Genomic DNA, 25,161 nt, shown 5'->3' with positions numbered 1-25,161 from the left:
ACTGAAACACCCCAAAAGCTCAAATATCTGGAGCCTCAGTGGGAATGTCTGGAAGTCTGGGCTCAGCTGGAGAACTGAGATGGCTGGGCTCACCTCCCCCTGAGGTATTCTCAGGGCCTGTTCCTTCCCACATGGCCTCTGCACGTGATCTCTCTGGAAGGGAAGCTGTACATCTTGCCTGTGGACTCAAGACTTCCAAATCATAAAAATGGAAGCTGCCAGGCCACCTTACGTTTAGTCTCAGAATTGCCACATGTTACCTCTTAGACATTCTCTTTAGTAAAGTTAGTGATTGTGCCAACCCAGTTTCAGTGTGGAAGGGGCACACTAGGGCATGTGATACAGAAAGTATGGAGCATTGGAAGCATCTTTGGCCACTACTACCACAAGAGCTAGTTGAATAAACATATTCCTTATGACAGAAGGGTACAGAGATGCTAATGAAGCACAACACACATTCAATAATTTTCAAAGTCCCATCATTTTTACCTCTCAAAGAGCACTCATATCTATTTCCTTATAGTCTACTCCCGACTTGCTATTTTCCTAATTCAAGCATTCAACACGTCGCACTTGGATGATTGCAATGGCCTCCTATGATATTGTGATATTAAGAAAAATATATTCTTGATTATTCAGATGACCAAAATATATTTCTCATTTAAATTTGTCTTCCTCCAAGGCTAGTGACTCACAGCTCCTAAAACTGTTGAGTTTCCTTTGAGAAGAACAATAAAGGTGACTTTTGTATATTAATGAGGTGACTTTTGGAAAGCCCTTATGTAACCTAAGGATGGGGGCTTGTTGCCAGAAGACTACTCAGTCACGTGATTGGAGGGTTGGAACTTTCAACCCACCCTCCCCCAAGGAAGGGAAAGGGATTAGAGATTGAGTTTAATTGTGAAGGCCAACGATTTAACAATGATTTAATCAATCCTGTCTATCTAATGTACTCTCCATCAACCCCTGCAAAACAGGGTTTGTAACTCCAGAACCAGCCCAGAATGGTCCTATTCTGTTTAATAAGATACTGAGTTTCTTTCCAGAGAAAACAGACAAAAACCACAAGTCATGCAGCTGAAGCATGGTCAGAGGAGAGAAGCTTGACATCTAGCTGTACCCAGAACCAATGTCTCGCACACTATCCCCCCACTGCCACCCAGCCACATAGAGCCACAGCACCTGGACAGAATTAGAACTTGAACAATGGAACTCTTTCAGAAGCCAAGGGTCCATTGTCCAGGAAGATTTGGTGTTGACACCCCTTTACCATAAATAACCAAATTATTCTAAGGACCTCCAATTCAATCTTGCCCCACAAGCAATTCTGCATACCAGTGTCCCTGTCCCCTGAAAAACCCTTGACCTGTTCCAGTGAGCAAGATAGATTTCAGACACCTTTAGGTCTCCCATCTTCTTGGTTGGCACTTTATCAATCAATCAACCTTTCCTTACTCCAATCTCTGATGTTTTCAGTTTCAGCCTTTCGAATCGTGTGACACACTAAGTCTCTGTCAATAACATATTCAGAAAACTTCCAGGTGGCAAACATGTGGAGGTTTGGGGAGTGTGAGGCCTGGAAAGGGCATGGAAGCTTCATAGTTTTTCCCCATACTTTGACCTATGTATCTCTTCCATCTGGTTGTTCCTGAGTTATATCATTTTATAAGGAGCTGATAATCTTGTAAGTAAAATGTTTCTCTGAGTTCTGTGAGTTGAGCCATTCTAGCAAATTAATCAAAACTGAGGATGGGGTCTAGGGAACCTGTGATATATTTGGTTAGAAGTAAAGGTCACAACATGGGCTTGGACTTGCATCGGAAGTATGGGGGCGTGGGGTGGGGGGTAGTTGAGGGGACCATCTTGTCAACTAAACCCTTAAACTGTGGAATATATTATATGGCAATACTTCAAAGACATTAGAGTTCATACATCAGGTTGAATCGTGGGCCCCCAAAATGTATGTCCGGCTTATTCCACAGAAACTGTGAATGCAAATTTATTTGGACAAAGAGACTTTGCAAATGGAATTAAGTTAAAGATATTAAGATAAAATCATCTTGGATTATCCAGGTGGGTCATAAATCCAATGAGAAGTACCTTTTGAGAGACACACAGAGGAGAAGTTCATGTGAGGCCTTCTCAATGGAGGTAGAGATTGATTGGACTTATGTAGCCACAAGCCAAGGAAGACCTGGACACACCAGAAGCTGGAAGAGGCAAGGAAGGACTCTCCCCTAGGGCACTCAGAGGGAGTGTGGCCTGCTGACACTTTGAGTTCTGACTTCTGACCTCCAGCATTGTAAAAGAATAATGTTTTGTTGTTTTGAGTCATCAAATTAGTGGTAATTTGTTATGGTAGACCCAGGATACTGCTGCAGTCTCCCAAAAGTAACATTTATAAATAGCTACAAACACCCCTTGTTTCTTTACACTCATGGAAGGTGCATTTAAATTGGGTTTTGGAATATTTTAAGTCCAAACTCTCACATATTTTATGTGCAAAAACACACACATATTTTTAAATCATTCAACAAGTATTTAAGTGCCCACTATTTACCAGGTATTACAGCAGTTTCTGGGAACATGACGATAAGCAGTAGGCAAACATGAGTGCCTACCACGTGTCAGGGACATTGCTTATGACACATCAGCAAACACAACAGACCAAACTCCTCGTTTTCATCGACGTTACATTTTAGAGGAGCGCTGTTTGATAAAACTTTCTGAGGTAGTGGAAATGTCCCATATCTGCACTGTCCAATAGCCACTAGCCATATGTGACTATTGAGCACTTGAAATGTGGCCAGTGTAACTGAGAGACTAAATTAAAAAATTTATTTAATTTTAATGAATGCAAATTTAAGTAGCCTCATGGGACTAATAGCTACATACAGGACAGCACAGTTCTTGAGCAGGATGCAGTTCGTATCCTTAAGGTACATGTGGCCAAGACAGTCAATTAGCAGGTCGTTATAATACAGGGCGGTAAGTGCTGTGATAATGAGACTGAATTTCTGTGGAGCCAGAGAAAGCTATTTTACCCATATAGAGCAGTGTAACATCCTACTTATGAACTTGACTTCCTGTTTGGGGGTAGAAACACCTGACAACCCCAGGAATCGTCACACAGGCACTCAGTGAAGGTCTGGTCTCTGGGCTAAAGTGAGAACAAGAGAAACTTCAACCAGGAGAAGAGTTTCTATCATGCTCTGTCCTGGCCTGCTGGGGGCATTCATGGTCTCCTTTAGCTTCAGTACGTGTGGCCCTAAACATGGGGATTCAGCTTCCTCTTAGGCTCAAGGAGAGGACTATGAAAGTTGTAACTAGTGGGAATATTAGGAGGGAAGAGGGGAGGAAATGAAACACTATCTGATTCTTTTCTTTGTTTTTGTGTTGTAAATTAATCTATTCCTCATGACCCATCTGAAACAGGACAAACCCTGTCTTCTTTTCTCCACAGGCTTCAGCATGGCTGAGAAAGTAACCCAAGCTCAGACGACAGTAACAATGCAGGAAGGAGGAGCTGTGACATTGGACTGCACATATGAAACCAGATGGACTGCTTATACTTTGCACTGGTACAAACAGCTTCCCACTGGAGAGATGCTATTCCTTCTAAATGAGGAGAATTCTAAGCTAAATGAAAGGCAAGATCGCTTCTCTGTGAACTTCCAAAAGGCAAAAAAGTTCATCAGCTTCACCATCTCTCCCTTACAACTGGCAGACTCAGCGAAGTACTTCTGTGCTCTCTGGGAACCCACAGTAATAGAAATGACAGTGAAAGATTTACAAAACCTAAGCGCTCCATCAAGGCAGCCACCTGCTCAGAGGCTTAGGAGAAATCCATGAACCACAGACAGGAAGGAGGCTGGCATCGTGTGTGGCAGCACAGCTGAGACCTTCTAAGGTAAACTTTCCTTCTATAAAAACGACATGTATTAGAATTCAGTGTATAAAACAACATTGTTCCCTGGGATTCCAGGTATTATGTTTGCATCATGGGTTAAAATAAATCATATGTTCCCTTCAAATTGTTCTTAAACAGTTAGATTGAATGAACCCATTTACTTCAGGAAAATCAGGAGTAGTTTTTTGTTTTGTTTTGTTATTAAAGAGTAATTTTCTAATTCTCATCTTGAATTGTTGGATTTTCAGATTGGAATAGTGGTAGAAACCATCCATGTTTCTCTTCCAATATCATGGTGATTTTAATAGTTCTTCAAAATATAATAATGCATTTTATTATTTTACATATTTACATATATACATATTGTATAAAAACAAATTGTATAAACATATGAATTCATTTTTATAAGTTTTTTTCATAGTTCAATCTGAGATTATTTACACAATTAAATAAAATTTTGAGTCTGCTCATTGGAGAATTCTAGAAACCCCAGTGACTTGTGGTCAGTGTCTATGTGGGTAAAAGTTTTGACAACTTTAAGTGCCCTCAAGGTCCCAGCACACCTAGACCACTGCATAAAGCCTCCTGTTTCAATCCTGCCTAGACCTGCTCATTGTTTAAGGAAAGGTCTGAGTACAGTTCTGGTGCTGAGTGAGTGAGACGAATCTCAGTCTAACCAGCACTGACCTCAGCAAAGGGTCTAGCTCCTTTCGGCCATCCTCCTGTTATGAGCAATGTGGTCATGACCAGACTGGTTTTCTACATGTTTTTAATACATAAACATATGATACTTACAAAAATCAAACAGGTAAGAATGCAACCAATTTTTTGAACGTTCTGTATGATCAAAAGAAGCTTTGGCAAAAATAAACTATGGTCATTAGAGATTCAAAATAGTTCTTTGGCTCTTAAGAAATCCAGGTAAAGAATGGGCTGAGGAAACGATTTATCCTCCAGGAAAGGTATAGTCCTTAACATGTGGCCAAAGAAGATAATGGAGGAAGACTTTCCCATTGTGCTGAGCCAGAGAATGTGAAAAACAAGGAGCAAGAGAGCTCCTTGCTGACAGCACAGTTTCATCACAACAGGGAAAGGAAGGTCATAACGAGCGCCTCCTGGTATGGCAGACTTGCTTCAGATCAATACTGTGTTCCTGTCTCTCTTCATTCTTATTTGCAAGACAATCTTGTACAATGTACTCCTGAACTGTTCCATAATAATTTATTGGGTGTATGGAGGGGACAGTTTGTTTCTTTTAGTTTATTTGCTGATTTTCTGCTTATTTGCCTCTTATAGATCTTGACACCAAAGGATCTACATCAAGACCTGGGGAAGACTACAGGATACCAATCAGAGACCATGCCTTTGATCAGAAGGAGTCACTGAAAGTGGATCCTAAGTTGTCTCCCTTGCAGAAGTGTCACCAGAGGCTCATGGGCGTGTCCAAGAGAGGACTCAACCCGGGGCAGCGGTGACTGGGTTCTTGTTTCCACAGAAGAAAGAATTCAAGAGCAAGACAGATGCAGGAAAGTGAAAGTGATTTATTGAAAACAAAAGTACACACTTGAAAGTAAAGTGCGGAGGAACTCAGAGAATAACAGTCCCAGAGGACGTCACCATCAGGGGTTCTTATGCCTCCTAGGATGGGAATGGGTGACATCCCATGGACGTGGTTTATTCATTGCCTACCCTTAAGCAGGACCCTCTGTTTCGTACTTTCCTTTAATTCCACAGAACTGTCATGTCATCAGATGCATGATGGGAGTAATAATAACCACAATGTAAATGAGAATATAATAACATAATTAGCTAATGATCTGATCACAGTCATAGGATTCAGCCCAGCAGGATGAAACTGGGCTGGATGAAACTGTTTCTTTTAAACGCTGAGATTTTGGAGTTGATTATTATCATAGCATAAACTGTCATACTCCAACTGGTGCACCAAATTTACTTAAATACAGGGAAAAAAGAGGAACCATTTTACAAGGACAGAATAATCTTGATAATGAAACCTGAACTAAGAATTTTTTTTTACATACAGGGTTATCATATCTACTGTAAATAGTGCTGCAGTGAACGTAGTGGTGCATATATCTTTTCAAATTAGTGTTTGGATTTCTTTGGCTAACTAACCAGGGGTGGAATTGCTGGGTGATAATGTATCTCCATTTTTTCATTTTTTGAGAAATCTCTATACTGTTCTCTATAGTGGCTACACCAATGTGCAATTCAACCAACAGTGCACAAGGGGTCCCTTTTCTCCACATCCTCTCCAACACTTGTTGTTTGTTGATATATCGATGATGGGCATTGTGACAGGTGTGAAGTGATAGCCCATTGTAGTTTCAATTTCCACTTCTCTAAGGATTAGTGACTAAAAGATTCCTGGTAGTATAAAGTATAGAATGGGGAATATAGTCAATATGGTAAAAACTATGTATTGTCACATGAGTACTAGACTTAAAAATTGCATCATCAATGTAATAAGTAAATGGTGGCTATAAAACAGGAAGCAAAAATCTAAAAATAGAGAAAAACTGAAATGAAAGAGAAAAAAGAAATGAGTAGAGGGAGATAGGTGATAACAATAAATACTGAAATAAAAATTGAAAAATATTTATACGATGTGTTAAGGGTAAAAATTTTTCTTTTCAATAAATGGAATTCAATAATTTGTCATATGGAAAATATCTTGGTGTTTACATCACATGTAAATAGCAGTTCAGATACAGTAAAAATCTGAACATTAGAATAAAATAATGTAAAGTGTGTAGAAGAAAATATAGAACTTTTTCATGACTTTCTGTTAGATGAATATTTCTTAAACAGGATACAAAAAAATCTAAACTTCACAATTGGACTATATTAAAATTGCATCGAAAATTAAGTTATTTCAAGTGTTAAAAAGATAGCCAGTAATAGGAGATATTTGGAGAAAATATTGCCAAAGGGCTCATTTTGATTAAAAACAAAAAGATCTCCAAATCAAGAAGACAAGCAAACTGGTAGAAAACGCAAAAGTCTTAAGCAGGTAGTTTACAAAAGAAGATATTCAAATGGCCAATGAACATGCCATTTTTATAAAGTACCAAAGTAGCTATAACTAATCTATGTGTTGGAAGTCAGAACAGTGCTACCTGTGGAATAGAATCATAAAGATCATGAAGGGAGCTCGGAAGGGTTGGTGATGTCCTGTTTCTTGATCTAGGTACTGGTTGTCAGGGTGTGTCAATTTTCTGAAAATTATCAAGCTGTATACTTATATTTATACTTTCTTTTAAGTATATTATAGTCCAATAAAAAGTTTAAAATGATACAATGGCCTCATTTTAATTATAAAGTGATATGTGAACTAAAACCGAAGTTTCATGTGTTTTCATTCTAGTTTTTCTTTTTTGTGCCTGAAATATTTGACTAAGCACACATTTGTTAAACCAGACATGACTTCAGACATGACAAAACTCTGGCCCTCTTTTTAAATTCTGAAGTTAAGAAATGTCTTTTTCCTCCATCGGGGATACAAATGTAGGAGTTTTACCTTTGATATATAGTTTCAAGGAGCCTAGCTATTGACATTTTGAATTATTAGAAAAAGTAGAAAAGTCTATTGATAGAAAAGGATGATGAATTGCTTAGGACACTTACATCTTCATTAATTATATAAAGATGTAATAATTCATGGAAACAGTTTCTATTTATGGCAAACAACCCTCAGCCATTGTAGGTGACTTCATTGGAGCTGTAGCTCCTTCTGGGCCTCTGAGCTCAGAAAGGGAACAAGATCCCGTTTGAAGTGCAGCCCCCACACCACAGGGGATGAGCTGAGAGTGAGCGCATCAGCACTGGTGATACCTCGCACCAGAGTCCGTGGTGACTCCAGCCCGCGAAAGTCTGGGGCAGGCATGTATTTTATCTAAGAACATTGCCAACTAAAAGAACATCAGGATTCTGAAGGTGGGAATGAAGAAGTAAATGCACTATTTGGGGGTGATGAGCAGTAACTCATAGTGTAAACATTAAGGGTTCCCACTGCCTGTGGCATAGTATGTGGTCAATAAGATTTATTGGCAAAGATCTTTTCCATAACTAACATTACCCCAGAATCGAGTGCATGGTGCCCATGTGCTGTGATAGTGGGTACGGGGTTCATGCAGCCTCTGGGTTTGCCTGGCTGATGAAATGGAAGAGAAAGAGGAATGTGCTGATTGATGGCATCTCTAAAACATCTTTGGAAGGATCATCTTTAGGTGCCACATCAGATAAGGAAGCAAGAGAAGAGAAGAGAGGAATGATGCTCAGAAAGAAAGCACAGGAGACAGATATGTAAATTATCCATAGAAAAGCAAGAAAGAAGATCCCCAGTCAACCTAAATAAACAGTGCACTGTCTTCCAGCACATTACAGCCTCCATTGCAGAGACCCAGGCGACTATTTATAAGCAATGAGTGCAGTGATCCCAGTGCTTGAGGAATGCTGCTCCAGCTGTGCCCTCTGCACCTGGGCTTTGGATGTGAGGGAGCAATACACTTTCCACAGCTTGTCAATGTCAGAAATGTCCAAACCTGTTCAAATTTTGATATGAATTTATTTGAGCAAAGCAGGTTATGCCTGGAAGCAAGACCTCAATAGACTGAGACAAGTGCTTGAACAAATGGCAGCTTGCTGCTTCTTTTATGCATTTGGAATTAAGGAAGATTGCATGAAAGTGGGGATCAGATTTCAGGATAGTTAACAAGGTGATGTGGTCTCTTGAGGGGGGTTATTCTTATTTCAAATGTGTATTAAAGTAGATGTACAAGAACAATGGACAGGGTTTGCTGAAGGCAAAGATATCTTTTACTAAAGAAGTTATGTGCCTGGGGCATGACCACCCACCATGACCTGCCCAGTTAGGAATTTAGGATCACATCACACTGTGAGGTTCCTTTCCATAGAATGCTTTTCCTATCCATAACCTTCTATCTGTAAATAGAAGCACATGGAGTCTTTTTAATGTAACGTAATGTAACATAATGTAATGTAATGCAGTGTAATGTAGTGTATGAGAGCTGAATCCATCTTGATAGCCACAACTTACTGATTTATGACACCTGCTGAGAAACTAGAGCACTGACTAATTTTACTGTGGCCACACTCCTCTGTACTAAGACCTTTGGTAGCACATTCAGTCCTACTTGTGAGTTCTCCTTCTAGAGAGGAATGTCTCACCAAGGAATTTGACTCTTATTTTCTAAACTGACCTAACTGCCTCTGATCTTCCCATGGAAATCTTTCCACTTTGGTCTCTAAATCTCCATCCTATTCTAAACAACCATTCAATAACCTCTGTGAAAATTCCTTCCACATGCCCTAAAATAATACCTGACTCTGTTTGGAATACAGTTTCTTTTATTTGGTGACTGTGTGCAATCAATCAGTGCTCATCTTATCTCAGGAGCCCTCTGCCAACCACTCCTTGATGTGAGAAATTGATAAAAGCTGCAAAGCCAAGAGAATCATTAACAGAACAACAATACAGGTGAAGAAGGAAATTATTTCCAAACGTGAAAGTGGTGTCTGTGTATGTGATCTGGCAACGCAGTTTGGTATTGCCAAATCTACAATTTGTACCATCTTAAAAAATAAAGAAGCCTTTAAAGGAGCCAATGTTTCAAGAGGTGTTAAAATACTTACAAGACAAAGAACACAGACAATTGAAGAAGTGGAAAAATTGCTTTTCATATGGATAAATGAAGAACAGTTGGCCGCTGACAGCATATCTAAGAGCACAATTTGTGAAAAAGCTTTACATTTGCATGCTGACCTCATTAAAAACACCCCTGGAACAAGGGCTGAGAGTGATATTTTCAAGGCAAGTAGAGGGAGGTTTGAAGAGTTTGAGAGGAGAAGTGGCAAACACAATGTGGTGACACATGGGGAAGCGGCCAGGGCCAACAAAGAAGACGCTGACCAATTTGTTTTGGAATTTAAAGATTATGTAGAGGCAGAGGGTTTCCTTCCCCAACAAGTTTTCAACTGTGATGAGACAGGACTCTTTTGGAAGAAAATGACAAGAGGAGGAGAAATCATAACAAAGGAGGAGAAATCATTGCCAGGACACAAGCCCATGAAAGACAGGCTAACCCTTTTGTTTTGTGGGAATGCAAGTGGGGATTTTAAGTTGAAGCCTTTGCTAGTCTACCATTCTGAGAACTCCAGGGTATTTTTTAAAAATGATGTCATAAAAAGCAAGTTTCATGTGATATGGAGGGCAAACAGCAAAACTTGTGTAACCAGGCAATTTTGCGTTGAGAGGGTTCATGAAGTGTTCGGGCCAAGTGTAAAAAAATACCTCCACGACAAAAATCTTCCAATGAAATTCCTGCTTGTTATGGATAATGCTCCAGCTCACCCCCTAGGCTTGGATGACGAGTTGATGAAATAGTTCAGTTTTTCCAATGCACAGTTTTTGCCCCCCAACACAAGTCCTCTCATCCAGCCCATGACCAGCAGGTCATATCTAATTTTAAGAAGATTTACACCAAAGCACTGTTCCAAACGTGCTTGGAGGTGACCTCGGACACAGAGCTAACCCTCAGAGAGTTCTGGATGAATCATTTCAATATCCTACATTGCTTACATCTCATAGACAAAGCATGGAGGGATGTGTCTCACAGAACAATGAAGTCAGCATGGAAGAAATTGTGGTCCGATGCTGTCCCTGAACGTGTATTTGAGGATGTTGAAGAGGATGCTCCTATGTTGAGGATATTGTGTCTCTGGGAAAGTCCATGGGCTGGGAAGTGAGTAGTGATGATGTGGAGGAGTTAGTATAAGACGAGAAGTCTGAACTCACCGCAGAAGAACTTCAATAAAACATTCTGACAGAGCAACAACAGGCAGCAAACAAGGAATTGTCTTTGGAGAAGGAGAGAACTGTTTCAACTGCACTCATCAAAAAAATATATGCAAAATGGGTTGAAGTGAAAATTTTTGTTGAAAAATATCACCCTGATAAAGCTGCTGTAAGTCATGTCACTAACACTTTCAATTATAATGCTATGTCACTTTAGACAAATTTTAAAACATCGGAAAAAGCAAATGTCAATTGAAAAATTTTTAGTGGGAAAGATCCAGTGAATCTAAACCAGGTATCAGTGGTAAAAAAAAATCAATGGAAGGAATGGCTGGAGAGGAGTCACCTACCGTGATTATGGAAGACGGCTATAGCACCCCTGAACAAAACTCACTGTGGGGACAGAGCCAGGAGTGCAGTTTCCAGGCTCTCAGCCTCATGTGGAAAGGTGCTCACTCGGGTAGTAAATGGCCATCACCTGTGATTGGATGGCCATCAGCTGTGGCTAGTTGGCCGTCAACTGTAACCAGTGAACCATTGGCCACTAATATAACTGCTGTGGCTAGGCTAGCAGAAAATGGGGGGCTAGCAAGAAGGTGGTGGTTGAGCCTGCAAACAGTGCAGTGAGGGTTGCGAACAGTGTGGCTCCTGCTTCCTGTGTCTCCAACCCAGCCGCCAGCGAGACTATAGTGGTATGACTCCTCTATCTATGGCTCCATGGGCGTTCCTTTTTGGCCTCACCATATCCTGCATTCTTATGTGGGGAGAGGGACAGGAGACCCCACATGACACTCTGCATGACACTCACCTATTGCAATTATGGAAGAGGTCTACAGAATACCTGAAGAACAGCCACATATTGTTATTATTGAGGGGACCCCCCCATCCAAACCATGACTATCATCATTGCAGGTAAGAAAAAAATTACATTTTCATTTTTATCATCTACAGTTGTGTTTTTCTATTGTGTTTATTTATTTTTGCTTTTATAGCACAGTATATTGTGTTTATTGCTTTCATTGTGTATCATTTTATGGATGTATGGTATCATTAGATAGTAAAATTCATGCTAAATAGCTGTTTTGGGGGTTTATTTTAAAGGTCTGGAACTGATTAATCGATTTTTGCATTACTGTCTCTTGGAAGTGGTGCCTCGGTTTTGAACATTTCAGAATTCGAAAGGTCGTCCAGACCGGATTATGTTCGAAAACCGAGGTACCAATATTTGTTTCTATATGTGACCGCCAGAGGGCGATGTTGCATAAACTGGAAATGTCTCAGTTAATAAGTTTTACCTCCCTCCTATGAACGTCTTTAACACAAAACTCACTGAGGTGCACATTCTGAGCAGACTTAACACCAGGAGCAGTCATTGTCAAGGAAGCATCTTTTACTAACAGCCTCTAGAACTTGCCTAAAGAGGATCTCTTGAGTCTTGGATATTCCCATTTAAAAGGACTCAGCATACTTGATCACATTCCTTCCTGCTCCTCAGGGGAGATCGTCCAGAATACAACTCAGCTCTCTCACTGCCTAGGCATGTTCTCAGCGACACTTCTGCTGTTTGGAATGCTCTTCACAGTGAGTAAGTAATACTGTATTGCATGCTTCTGCCTCCATGGAAGGAACATGGTTCTGACTGGAATCTGACCAGAGACACAGTCTCATTAGAGGTAGGTCTGTCCTAGTCTCACTAACTCCGCCTTGATGTTGCAGGAGGAACCAGAGCCCAGTCAGTGAGCCAGCCTGATGGTCATATCACTGTCTCTGAAAGAACCTCTCTGGAGCTGAGGTGCAACTATACCTATGGTGGATCTGTTTATCTCTTCTGGTACGTCCAATACCCCAATCAAAACCTCCAGCTTCTTCTCAAGTACGTAGCAGGGAATACCCTGGTTAATGGCATCAAAGATTTCCAGGCTGAATTTAAGAAAAGTGACAACACCTTCCACCTGAGGAAATCATCAGTCCATTGGAGCGACTCGGGTGTCTACTTCTGTGTTCTGAGTGACACAGTGCCTGAGACTGCAGGGGGAGCTGAACACAAACCTCCTGAGACACTGGAGTTTTCAGAGACTCAAGGACACAGCCTGACCTGTTTTTAGCAAGGTCTCTCACTTGATGAAAATGAGCAGGGTGAGGTGCAGAGCTCTAGGGAGTGCTTGGCTCCTGAGAAAAAACAGCAACTTTAACATGTTCCTTCTTTTACTACTGGGTCATGTTAGACAAGATCCAGAACAGACTGACCTGTAGCGATATTCTCCTTCCCCTTGGAGGTACTGAGGGCTAGAGGGTCAGGATTCTAATTTAATGTGACCAGTACTGAACTTCTGATCTTTACCTTCTGAACTCACCTCCAACATGCTCTTCCCACTACTTTTTGCTTTTCAATTTACAGCAGCTTCATTCTTTCAGTATCTCTGATAATAACCTCAGAGTTATCTTTGACTATTATTTTTCTGCTTACATCTAATCAATTCATTAAGAAAATTAGTCAGCCCTATCTTTATAAATTAAACCATAATCTGACCACTGCTGCCATCTCCACTGCTACCTCTTTGGTCAAGCCATCCTCATATCCAAAATGAATTACTCTGAGAGCCTTCTAATGGTCTCCCTGCTTGTTCTCCTATAGTCCCTTCTTAATGCAGCAGTGTCTTGCTCAGTTTGGCTGCTGTCACAAGTACCATCGACTGGGTGATTTATAAACAACAGAAAGTTATTTCTCACAGTTTGGGATGTTACAAGTATGAGATCAGATGCCAGCACGGTTGGTTCTTGTGAGAGCCTGCTTCCAGGCTGCAGACTGCCAATTTCTCATTGTATCTTCATGTGACAGAGGGCAGGGGGGAAAGAAAAAGTTCGGTTAGGAGTTATAAAAGAGCACTAAACCCATTCATGTGGGCTCCACTCTCATGACCCCATCTAATCCTAATTACCTCCCAAAAGCCTCATGCCCTAATACCATCACATAGAGGGGTGGGGTATCAACGTATGAATTTGTAGGGCAGGGGTCAAAAGTTCAATCTATAACAAGCAGCCAATGAGATCCTTTAAAACAGGTCACATTATGTCACTCCCCTACTCAAATCCTTGCAGTAGATTCCTATTTCTCTCATGATGGAAGGCAAAGTCTTTACAATGGCCTGCAAGAGTCTACGTGATATATCTGTCATTATATTTTAAAATACTCATAGAAAAAAAAAGAAACCTTTCAATTCTGTGTTCTCTTGTAGTGAAAGTTTGCTACAGAAATTACACTGAAATAAGGATAATCTTAAATGAAGGAAAATGGAGAGAATTTATTGTAAGCAGAGCTGCTTGAAAATAAATTCTGAAGAAAGTTCTTCAGCAGAAGGAAAATGATATCAGAGGAAAATTAGGAACTTCAAGAATGAAGGAAGAGCAACAAAATGGTAAATATATGGTAAAATAAAATAGACTAGTTTTCTCTTCTTATTTAAAATATATATGATTGTTGAAATAAATCATTATAACATTGTCTGGTGGAGTTTTCAAGTCTGAAGATGAAAGACACCTACAACTGTAACGTAAAGTAGGGAGCATAAAATAACATACACAATTGTAAGATTTCTAATTTTACTTGAAACACTGAAATAATAACTCTAAACAGACTGTGAATGTTTCGGTAGTAGTCATTCTGCAATCATTAAAAGGCCACTAGAAACACAATACAGAAACAAATAGTCAAGTAGCAAATAGATAAACTGAGGTATAAAAACACAGAGCATGAACAAAAAAAATAATGAAATGATAGACCAAAATGGAACTATATTAATAATTTCTTTAACTATAAATGGTCTAAACACACGAATTTAAAGTCAGAGATTATTAGTATGATTTTTTATTTTTAAAAAACTTGTTTATATAATGTCTCCACGAAACCCAATTTAAATATAATGACATAGATTAAAAGTAAAAGTATGGAAAATGATATCCATCCAAACACTAATATTGAAGAGCTATATTAATGTCAGACCAGAAATAAAGAGGGAGATTATGTAATTATAAAAGGGTCCATTTACTAAGAAGACATAACTATGTGAGTGTGCATGCATCTAGCAACGGAGCTTTGAACTACTTGAAATTAACGTTAGAACTGAAATTTTAAAAATAGAAAAATCTACAATTACACTTGCAGACCTCAACCCTTTGTGCTCAACAAATAATAGAATTAGTAATCAGACCTCAGGAAGATATAGCAGATTTGTACAACATTATGAACCATTTTGATCTTGTTGATATTTATGGAACACTCCACTAAACAACAAGAGAAAAGACATAAAGCAATGCTTAGAATGACGTGTACAACAGTAAATATTTACATTAGAAAAAGCATAAAGTCTCAAATCAGTAAACTCATCTACTCCTTGGGTGTGTCCCAGGTGATGACAACCTACATAAAAAAGAAAATCTTAGCCATACAGGAAACACTGGTCTATGAGGCAATGAGTATTTTCTGCTGTTACTGCACCAGGTCCCCAGCTGCAAAAAACATTGTACTTTTTACAACTTATCTTGTTTTCCTGTGCTCAAAGATTCTATTGAGAGCAATGCTATTCATGTCATATACTATGATTCTGGAGCAGGTCATGAGCCTTTTTGTCACAGTAATGAATTTAGAAAGAGTACAAGAAAAATTTATTTTTTCATTTAAAAAAAATTATCAGTTATGAGGATGTTCTGCCACAAATGAATGCTATTATGCACATGATGAATTACACTAGGACATTCTAGGGTTCCTTACAACACATCTACATATTTCCTCACAAGGTGGGACATCACTAATAGTTAAATGGAACAACGCCACTGGGCTTTCCCTCAGCCTTAGAAGGGACGGCCACAAGAGAGTCAACCATGACTCAGGCTAGGCCATCCATTGGCAAGACTAACATCCCAGGAGCCAATGAGTACAGAATGCAGTGATGGGGAGTATGTAGCCTTTTTCCATTGCAATGTGCCCACCTTTCTCCTTACTTTTTCTGAATTCAGCTCATTATAACATCTGAGTATGAACCACATGCTGATATCTCATTTAACTGTCACAGTATTACAGAATATGGTAGAGCAAAAACACCCAGCCTTTCTATATTCCATTTGATCTGTGAGAGTGTAAAAATCAATTTTGTTTTCCTGTGGATGGTTATAGAGGGAGTCGATTGGAACTCTCTGTTCAGTTTTTTTGTAAACCTGTAACTGCTCTAAAATTATGTCTATTAACTTTTTAAAAATTAATTTTCATATAGAAGCTAAAAAGAAATAAGAAAAGTCAATTTTATGAGGTCTATCTCATAGAAAATATGTACTATGAGCAGCTCTATCATTTCTTACTTTCCTGCCCTGCCTGCTCTCTTCAATTTTTTTGTCTTGGTGTTTCCTTAGTTATGTATTTATTATGCAGCATGTATTATACAAGACTGTTTGCATATATTATGCAATTTAATTATAATCATAACATGGAAATTAAGTAAATCCATGCTAAGTAAAGCTGTATAATAAGTCATGGAAGAGAGTAGGTTTATTCATTGGATAGACATGGGTCCAACTCTCAACTCTGACATCAACTGAGTTACAGTAAAAAGTTTATCAATATTTCAACCTAAGTTTTATCATCTGTATACTAGCATATTAATACCAGTAATGATCCATTAAGAAGTCATTGTAATGATTACATAAGAAAATATCTTTCAAGAGTTTAACTCGTATTCTAACACAGTATAAACACTTAGTGAATTCATATAGGTAAAGAAATAGAGGCCTAGAAAACAATGATTTTGTCCATGTCAACACGTCTAGTACATTATGGAGAGTAAACTGAGTTCTGAATATTCCTGGCTATAATGTTAAGCCAGGTATTTTCAATTTATAATCTGACTGGTGCACTCTCTTGTATACATGTATCAGGAGTAAAAGATGGGAAGGGTAAAAGAAGAGTAGAGGGAAAGAGAGAAAGCAGAGAGAAATATTTTGAAACAACAGAACACATATCTGTTCAGATCTCCAATGACACAGATAGATCACCTCCCTGTTGCCTGTTGAATACTGGGCTTCAGACTCGATCAGGAGAACCTGGCACAACATTCTCTAACTTTGATTGATTTGTTGCCCTAGATCTGGTCCACATCTCTCTACAGGGTTATAAATATTGTGTTCTTCACAGCTACTTCTTTTACTGATGAAAAGGAAAATCTTTTCTCTTCTGTCCTGACACAGCCCTGATTATTCACTGGGATCACACATCTTTTCTTCTATTCCTATACCAACTATATGCAAAGTTTCTCTTTATTCTCAAGACTGTATGTAAGCCAGTTGGTAAGAGAGGAATGAAGCTAGGTAGATTTTTTCCATTATTCAATGGGTGAGACTCTATGTGAAGGGGGACACTGGAAGCTTTCGTGCCCAAATCTCGTGTGTTGTGTGAGCTTCAGTTCATTAAAACCTCAGCCTCTGCCAGCTCCTCGAGACTTTTATCTCTCCCACAGTCACCTTCAATAGCAGCAGGCTCTTCCCTGGCAGATCTTAACATGGGAATTAAAAATATGGGAATGGGATTGATGATGGTGAAGTGTGTTTGGATTTTTCTGGGTAAGGACCCAGTTGGGCCCTTTGCTGTGTGACTATTGAGGAGAAGAGGGAAGCATAGTGATAAGTTTCAAGAAATCATCTAAATAGGTGGATGGGGAAACAATCCAGTTTATATGTATAATCTCAATTTAGCCTCAGGGGATAACCCACAGACTAAGTAATGTAAACCTCATTCTACTGAATAGGAATCGACTACATGAACGGGTTAAATAAATTGTTTGAAGTGGCCTCGCTGATAAATGGCAATGATACAGCTTTAATTTAAGTATGTGTGACTCCATCATAAAATCATGTAGTCAGAATTTATCATTTCTCCACCGAATGACTTAGTGTTGAATTATTTTTATATTCTATCTTTTCTGATGAGTCATAAACACCCTTGAAGAGCTTTGTGGCTCTGAGAAGAGGCTCACACAGGCAGAACTGGCACTTTGAACTTGGTTTCTCTCCACCAACTGGTTGTAGCCAGGGAAGGAGTCAAAGTGAGAGAAGTATTATTGAAAGGAAATCACTTTTCTATCTCTCCACAGGAGGGTAGTATTTCAAAGGTCAAAATCCTTCCTCTAGCTAAAGCAGAGTTAGAGGTTGGAGGAAGAGGAGGGTAGAGAGTGAATTATTTGATTGGCTGCTACACGGAAGAAGATAGAAGTTGACAGTTCCTTCCACCTGGCAGGCCCTCCACTGCCCCATTTTTATCCTTGAAGAATTCCTATTTGTTCTCAAAGGTAAGATGATATAATATGAAACACATGAGTTTTGGAGTCACAATAGCCCCAGGTTCAAATTCTGTTTTTTTCAATTTTCTAGCTCTGTCTCCTTGTGCAGTTATTTATCTTCATCTACGCTTCCTTATAAATACATGTTAATAAGAACACCTGTCTTGTTGGTTGCTGAGAATTAAATGGGATATGATATACAAAATTTTATTATGAAGTCCCAGGTACAGCATATATACTCAGTAAATTCCTGTTAATAAAGTTATTATTAATTCCTCTAAATAAAGGTTATCCCTACTGTGACATTTCCACCGACTCCTCAGGCAGAATGAGTTAATACTCTGAATCCCCACCTTAGCAGTCAGGAAAGCAGACACCACAAGTGACCAACCTCAGCACCAACTCTTTTGCTTCCATATTAACATAACTCTCAATTTTGATTTGGGCAACTATATCCCCAGGTTTTAAAACAGACAAGCCCACACTACATTTCACATCCTTTCTACAACTAAGTGTTGCTTATCCCATAGTTCTGACCAAGGAGACATAATCAGAAACCTGCTAGAAATTTCCTGTAATGTTTTTGCTTTCCCAGTAGAGGCACCACATTATCCTGTCACTCTTTCCAACTTTTTACTTCACAAAACAAGGAAGTGGTAACTTTACCATAAAAGGAAGCACAAGAATAACCCCCTCCCCAATCCCATGCCAATTGTCCTTTAGATGCCAGGTCAAATCCTGCCCCTGATTTATTTTTGCATGAAAAAATGCTGTTATCATTTTCTAATTATTTTCTCTCTCTCTCTCTCTATATATATATATATATGGGCTGACAATTAAGTTCACGAGCTAATTGCAATGATGTTGTTAACTTTTTTTTTTTTTTATATCAGGGGGATTATTCGTTAGGAATTTGTACCAACTGGAGAAACAGTTAACCAAGTTTACTACTTGGAAGTGCTGAAAAGGCTGCGTGAAAAAGTTAGACGACCTGAACTTTTCGCCAACAATTCATGTCTCTTACCTCACGACAATGCACCAGCTCACACAGCACTGTCTGTGAGGGAGTTTTTAGCCAGTAAACAAGTCACTGTATTGGAACACCCTCCCTACTCACGTGATCGGGCCCCTAATGGCCTCTTTCTTTACCCCAAAATAAAGAAAATATTGAAAGGAAGACATTTTTATGACATTCAGGACATCAAGGATAATATGATGACAGCTCTGATGGCCATTCCAGAAAAAGGGTCCCAAAATTTGAGTGGTGGAATAGGCACTGGTGTCAGTGCATAGCTTCCCAAGGGGAGTACTTCAAAGGTGACCATAATGAGATTCAGCAATGAGGTATGTATCACCTTTTATTGGATTAGTTCATGAACTTAATTGTCAGATCTGGTATGTTCCACTTCTTAGCATACAAGATAATTGACCTAGAGTTAATTAATCTCTTTGAGCTTTAGTTTTCTGGTTGTAAAGTGCCTGAATTTGTATAAGAATAATGTATACAGAGCAAAAGATTGTTTAGCACATAGTATGTGTGTATATTTATAATATTGGGGAATATGAAAGTTTAAAAATTTTCTTTTGGAAATTCACATAAAAGATTCCTAACCAAAGTGCTTTTCCCATCACAGACTGCCATCCCACCTGCAACTCTCTCTAAACTTAAAAGCAGTTCACGATCAAGCAGCGCACTTCAGAAAGATTGTCTTCTCTTTGCATTGTGAACTTATGGGGGGATTTCCTCAATGTTGATGAAGTTGGCCTCAAGAAAGCAGCATTTCATCCTTCCTTTTGAACCACAGGTAACTGAATCTAGGGCAGAATTGATTGGTGTGTTTCTAGGACATTTGCATAGTTTGTCTTTCTGATTGGCTGGGCAACCAGGTGCAGAATCCTGTTTTCTGAAGCAGAATATTGTGCAGATCTAGGTTGCAGAACGTTATTCTGCTGAGGATACTTGGGGAGGATAAATGGAGAAGCATCTTTTGCCAGCCTCACTGTTAATCCTATGGCTTCATCTTGACAGTAAGTCCTTTTGTTGCTGAAGACATTCCGAACAGTCTGGGGTGGTTGATGGGGAAGGTGGACGATGGGGAATCCAGCACCTCTAGGTTTTATTGGGGAATGTGTGAAGAAAATTAAAACTGTAGAGAGACCTGTTTGACCCTGTCTTTCTCAACAGGAGTGAGCAGCGCATCAAACGTGGAGCAGAGTCCTCAGTTCCTGCATGTTCAGGAAGGAAAGAGCACCAACTTCACCTGCCGTTTCCCTTCCGGCTCTTTTTATGCTTTACACTGGTACAGATGGGAACCTGCAAAAAGCCCCAAGATCTTGTTTGTAATTAGTTTAAATGGAGATGAAAAGGAGAAAGGACGAGTTAAAGCCACTCTCGATACTAAGAATGGTTACAGCTTCTTGTACATCAAAGGGTCCCAGCCTGAAGACTCAGCCACATACCTCTGCGCCGTTGGCACAGTGCTCTTCAGGCACCTGCAGCCCATACGCAAACCCGTGGCTGGTGCTGATCTGGTACCTGTGTGGATGGAAAGCCATGTGTGGGGTGGAAAAGGCACATCCAATGAATTACAGTGTTTTCAATAATCATGGAGGAACTGGAAACAGAGATAAACAAGCATTCTAGTCATTGTAGGTCCCTCAACCAATTGGACCCTTAGTGAACACTACTAAGCTCGACTCCCACCAATGTATTAGCCGTACAGTCAGATCCCTTGCCTCCTCTTTGGCAGGATTCCCAATGAACTAGATGGGTATTCAAACCTACCCAAACTATTCTGGTTAAACTGGGGTAATGTTTATCCCCCATTTTTGCTACTTTCTAAGGCTAATCTTTTGAACACATTTCTTGACATGCAGGAATGGAACATGTGGATATGGCCTCTTCTCACACACCTGGCATGGATTCCTGCATGTTTCACACCAGGACAGGCAATGCTGCCTCATTTCACTCAATGGGGATTTTGGTTTTTTTGGTTTGGTTCAACCTGCTCCCTACATGAATGTCTGCATTTCATTTCTTCTTATATGTGGCTATTTGCAGTTTTAAATATCACTTGTGATACTGAAAGAAGCATTGATAAGAGAAGTTCACTACTAAACGTGATCTATCCTCCAGTTTCTACTGTGATTGTCATATTGAATAAGTAACTGAACTCTGTGATCTAAGTGTCTTCATTTGTGATTTCCAAGTATATGAGGCAGGCCGAGTATCTGGTGCTGTGCTCACTTTGAGATTTCCAAAATATCTATCAGTGTAGTACCCCATTAGTACTCTAGAGGCCACTAATTCTGGAGCTTTTGTGGGTTGTGTCAACATGATTTAACTGTCTTCTGGGCCTCTTCATCTAATAGATACAGTTTCCATTTTCCCAACATCTACATTAATAACTACTTATCCAGCTCCTGTTCAGCTTCCTAAATTATGTTGTTATTGCACGTGCGCTCATTCCTTCTCTTTAAAAATCTTATTACTGGGCCGGGCCGGTGGCTCAGGCAATTGGAGCTCCATGCTCCTAACTCCGAAGGTTGCCAGTTCAATTCCCACATGGGCCAGTGGGCTCTTAGCCACAAGGTTGCAGGTTCAATTCCTCAAGTCCCACAAGGGATGGTGAGCTGTGCACCCTGCAACTAGCAATGGCAACTGGACCTGGAGCTGAGCTGCGCCCTTCACAACTAAGACTGAAAGGACAACAACTTGACTTGGAAAAGAAAGTCCTGGAAGTACACACTGTTCCCCAATAAAGTCCTGTTTAAAAAAAAAAAATCTTATTACTGTCATTATCACGTGTTTAGGAAAACATAATACATATTTTGAAAAGAATATTGAATTGCATACAAACCCCTTGTACTGAACCCCATTTAAGAGATACTAATGGGATGATTTTTTTAAATAAAAAGTCCTTCATAAGGTATTATTGAATCTGTTTGACCATCAGATATGGAATGGTTGAACCTGTTATGGTATTTGAATATGTGTAGAGGTAGAAGTGTAGAGCAGAGGACTGAGTGTTGGGAACCTATGGTTCACTGTACACTAGTGTTGAAGTAAATCAACACAAAAGAAGAGCCATCACTGTTCCTGCTGCTGGTCTACTTCCTAAATCGGGTCTCCATCACTACTGGATGAAAGATCAACGGGAGAATTTATATTTCCAGTAATGATGCTGTGGCTTTAGCCAACGCTAAACAGGTAGAAATAAAAGTCACAGAACAAAAGCAAGGACAAAGTTTGATTCATTTGTGCATTGTCGCAAGACAATGGTTCACAGCCTTTTCATGTCATAGTGTAACCGAAACCCAAATTTATGTACCTGACGCTTTGAAAGACCAAAACACAAGTGTCAGAGTTTGGAGTAAGGAAAGTTTTATTGATTGAGAGGATGCCAACTGAGAAAATGCGAGACCTAATTGTGCCTAAAATCCATCTTGTTTGCTGACTAGATTAAGCGGGCATCAACACCGGATCTTCCTAAACAAAGGACCCTTGGCTTCTGAAAGGGTTCTGGTGTTCAAGTTCCAGTTCTATCCTGGTCCTTTGGTTCCATGTGTGTATATGTGTGGGGGGCGGGGGGGAGGGCAAGACTTTGGTTCTGGATGAAGCTGGAGGTCAAACTTCTCTCCTCTGAGCATGCTTCTGCTGCATGATTTGCAGTTTTGGTTTGTTGTCTAAAAAACAACTTAGTATCTTGTTAAACACGATAGGACCATTTTGAGCTTGTTCAGTGGTTACAATAACATATAGAAAATAATTACATGTATACAGCGCTCCCATAAGGAATGCTACTTGAAACTAGCCCTGGCTCCAACTCCCTTGGGCCCCCTGCTTGCTTTAGGATGTGAGGGATAAAGCTCTTCCCACACATGTAACCAATTCCTGGATACAGTGGAACTTGATATGGAAAATCTACTATTGCAAACATGGGAAAATTGCAAATTTGGAATGCAGAGTCCTACAACAATATATCCATATCATCATGAAAGCCATGTGTAACCAAGGAAATATAGACCAAAATTCTCAGTCTCTTTAGGTTCTCAAATTGATCTAAATTTGAAAGTTTGTTAAATTTTGATTATTTAGAGATACTGGCATGCCCTTGTAAATAGCCCCTCATTTTATTTATTTATTTATTTATTTATTTATTTATTTATTTATTTTTAGAGTTCATTCAGATAGAATGAGAAAATGAGTGAAATAAATTTCACATTGAACAAGAAAAACTTACATCTCCCTGTTTGTTGCAGGGCCCCAACATGAGCAATCAGCCACCTGCTTCTGTGCCGTGGAGGCCCAGGGTCTCGTGACATCTGAGCAGTGCTACCACATCTTCTGTGCCACAGCAGGAGGGCTAAGACTACATTTGAAAAGAAGTTTGGTAAAATAGGTACACGTGTCAGGTTGAGTTATTAGAGACAGACAGAGGAAAAACACTAGTCTTGCCAGTTTCTCGCCAATCCTCAATAAGACTCATCTTCTAAGGACTTCGGTGTCATTGTGCTTTGCTGCCTGACAAAACTCAGTGACTTCAAACAACTGCCACTGTACTATCTCATGATATTTCTGCTCCATGTGATGTCTGGGGGCTCAACTGGACTGAAACACCCCAAAATCTCAAATATCTGGAGCCTCAGTGGGAATGTCTGGAAGTCTGGGCTCAGCTGGAGAACTGAGATGGCTGGGCTCACCTCCCCCTGAGGTATTGTCAGGGCCTGTTCCTTCCCACATGGCCTCTGCACGTGATCTCTCTAGAAGGGAAGCTGTACATCTTACCTGGTGGCCCAAGACTTACAAATCATAAAAATGGAAGCTGCGAGGCCATCTTAACGTTTAGTCTCAGAATTGCCACATGTTACTTCTTAGACATTCTCTTTAGTAGAGTTAGTGATGGTGCCAACCCAGTTTCAGTGTGGAAGGGGCACACTAGGGAATGGGATATAGAAAGTTTGGAGCATTGGAAGCATCTTCGGCCACTACTGCAAGACTAGTTGAGTAAACACATTCCTTATGACAGATGGGTACCGGGATGCTAATGAAGCACAACACACATTCAATAATTTGCAAAGTCCCATCATTTTTACCTCTCAAAGTGCACTCATATCTATTTCCTTATTTCTCTACTCCATGCTTGCTGCTTTCCTAATTCAACCATTGAACACCTCTCACTTGGATGATTGCAATGGCCTCCTTTGATATTGTGATTTATAAGGAAAATATACGCTTGAATTTCAGATGACCAAAATATGTTTCTCATTTATATTTGGTCTTCTTCCAAGGCTCCTGGTTCATAGCTCCTAAAATTCTTTAAATTTCCTGTGAGAAGAGCAATAAAGGTAACTTTTGTATATTAATGAGGTGACTTTGGAAAGCCCTTAGGTAACCTAAGGATGAGGGCTGGCTGCCAGAAGCCTCAGTCACGTGATTAGAGAGTTGGAACTTTCAATTCCCCCTCCCCCAAGGAAGGGAAAGGGATTGGAGATTGAGTTTAATTGCCAAAGGCAAATGATTTAATCAATTATGTAACCTCCATAACCTCCCCACCCTGGAATAGGGTTTGTAACCCCAGAACCAACTCAGAATGGTCCTATCCTTTTTAATGAGATACTGAGTTGCTTTTCAGAGAAAACAGACCAAAACTGCAAGTCATGCAGCTGAAGCACGGTCAGAGAAGAGAACCTTGACATCTAGCTCCACGCAGAACCAAAGGTCTGGCAAACTACCCCGTCTCCCCACCCCCCCCAAAGAACCAAAAGACCAGGAAAGAATTAGAACTTGAACAATAGAACCCATTCAGAAGTCAAGCGTCCATTGTCCTGGAAGATCTGGTGTTGACACCTCTTTACCATAAATAGCCAATTTTAAGGTCCTCCAATTAAAACTTGCCCCACCAGCACTTCCTCACACCGGTTTCCCCTGTCTCCTTAAAAATGCTTGGCCTGATCCAGCGAGCAAGATAGATTTGAGGCACCATTAGGTCTCCCATCTTCTTGGTTGGCACTTTATCGAACAATAAACCTTTCTTTACTCCAATTTCCAATGTTTTCAGTTTCAGCCTTTCGAATCATTGGACATATGA

The 25,161-nt window shown here is 39.8% G+C and overlaps 1 protein-coding gene and 1 long non-coding RNA gene across 4 annotated transcripts in view; one reads left to right on the top strand and one right to left on the bottom strand.

The window, feature by feature from the left end:
- LOC148758628 (uncharacterized) overlaps positions 1–25,161 on the bottom strand; it is a 438,105-nt gene that overhangs the window by 101,807 nt on the left and 311,137 nt on the right. The window lies entirely within an intron of this gene.
- On the top strand, positions 19,088–21,816 carry LOC148758634 (uncharacterized). Its single transcript, XR_016020826.1, has 3 exons — positions 19,088–19,875; positions 19,996–20,098; positions 20,256–21,816. It is a non-coding gene; the product is annotated as an uncharacterized LOC148758634 (long non-coding RNA).

Source organism: Rhinolophus sinicus, chromosome 3 (genome assembly GCF_057876585.1).
Source record: "Rhinolophus sinicus isolate RSI-liver-muscle chromosome 3, RSI-T2T, whole genome shotgun sequence".
Classification (NCBI taxonomy): domain Eukaryota; kingdom Metazoa; phylum Chordata; class Mammalia; order Chiroptera; family Rhinolophidae; genus Rhinolophus; species Rhinolophus sinicus.
The sequence above is the reverse complement of the archived record's forward strand: the minus strand, read 5'-3'. Positions and strand labels throughout refer to the sequence as shown.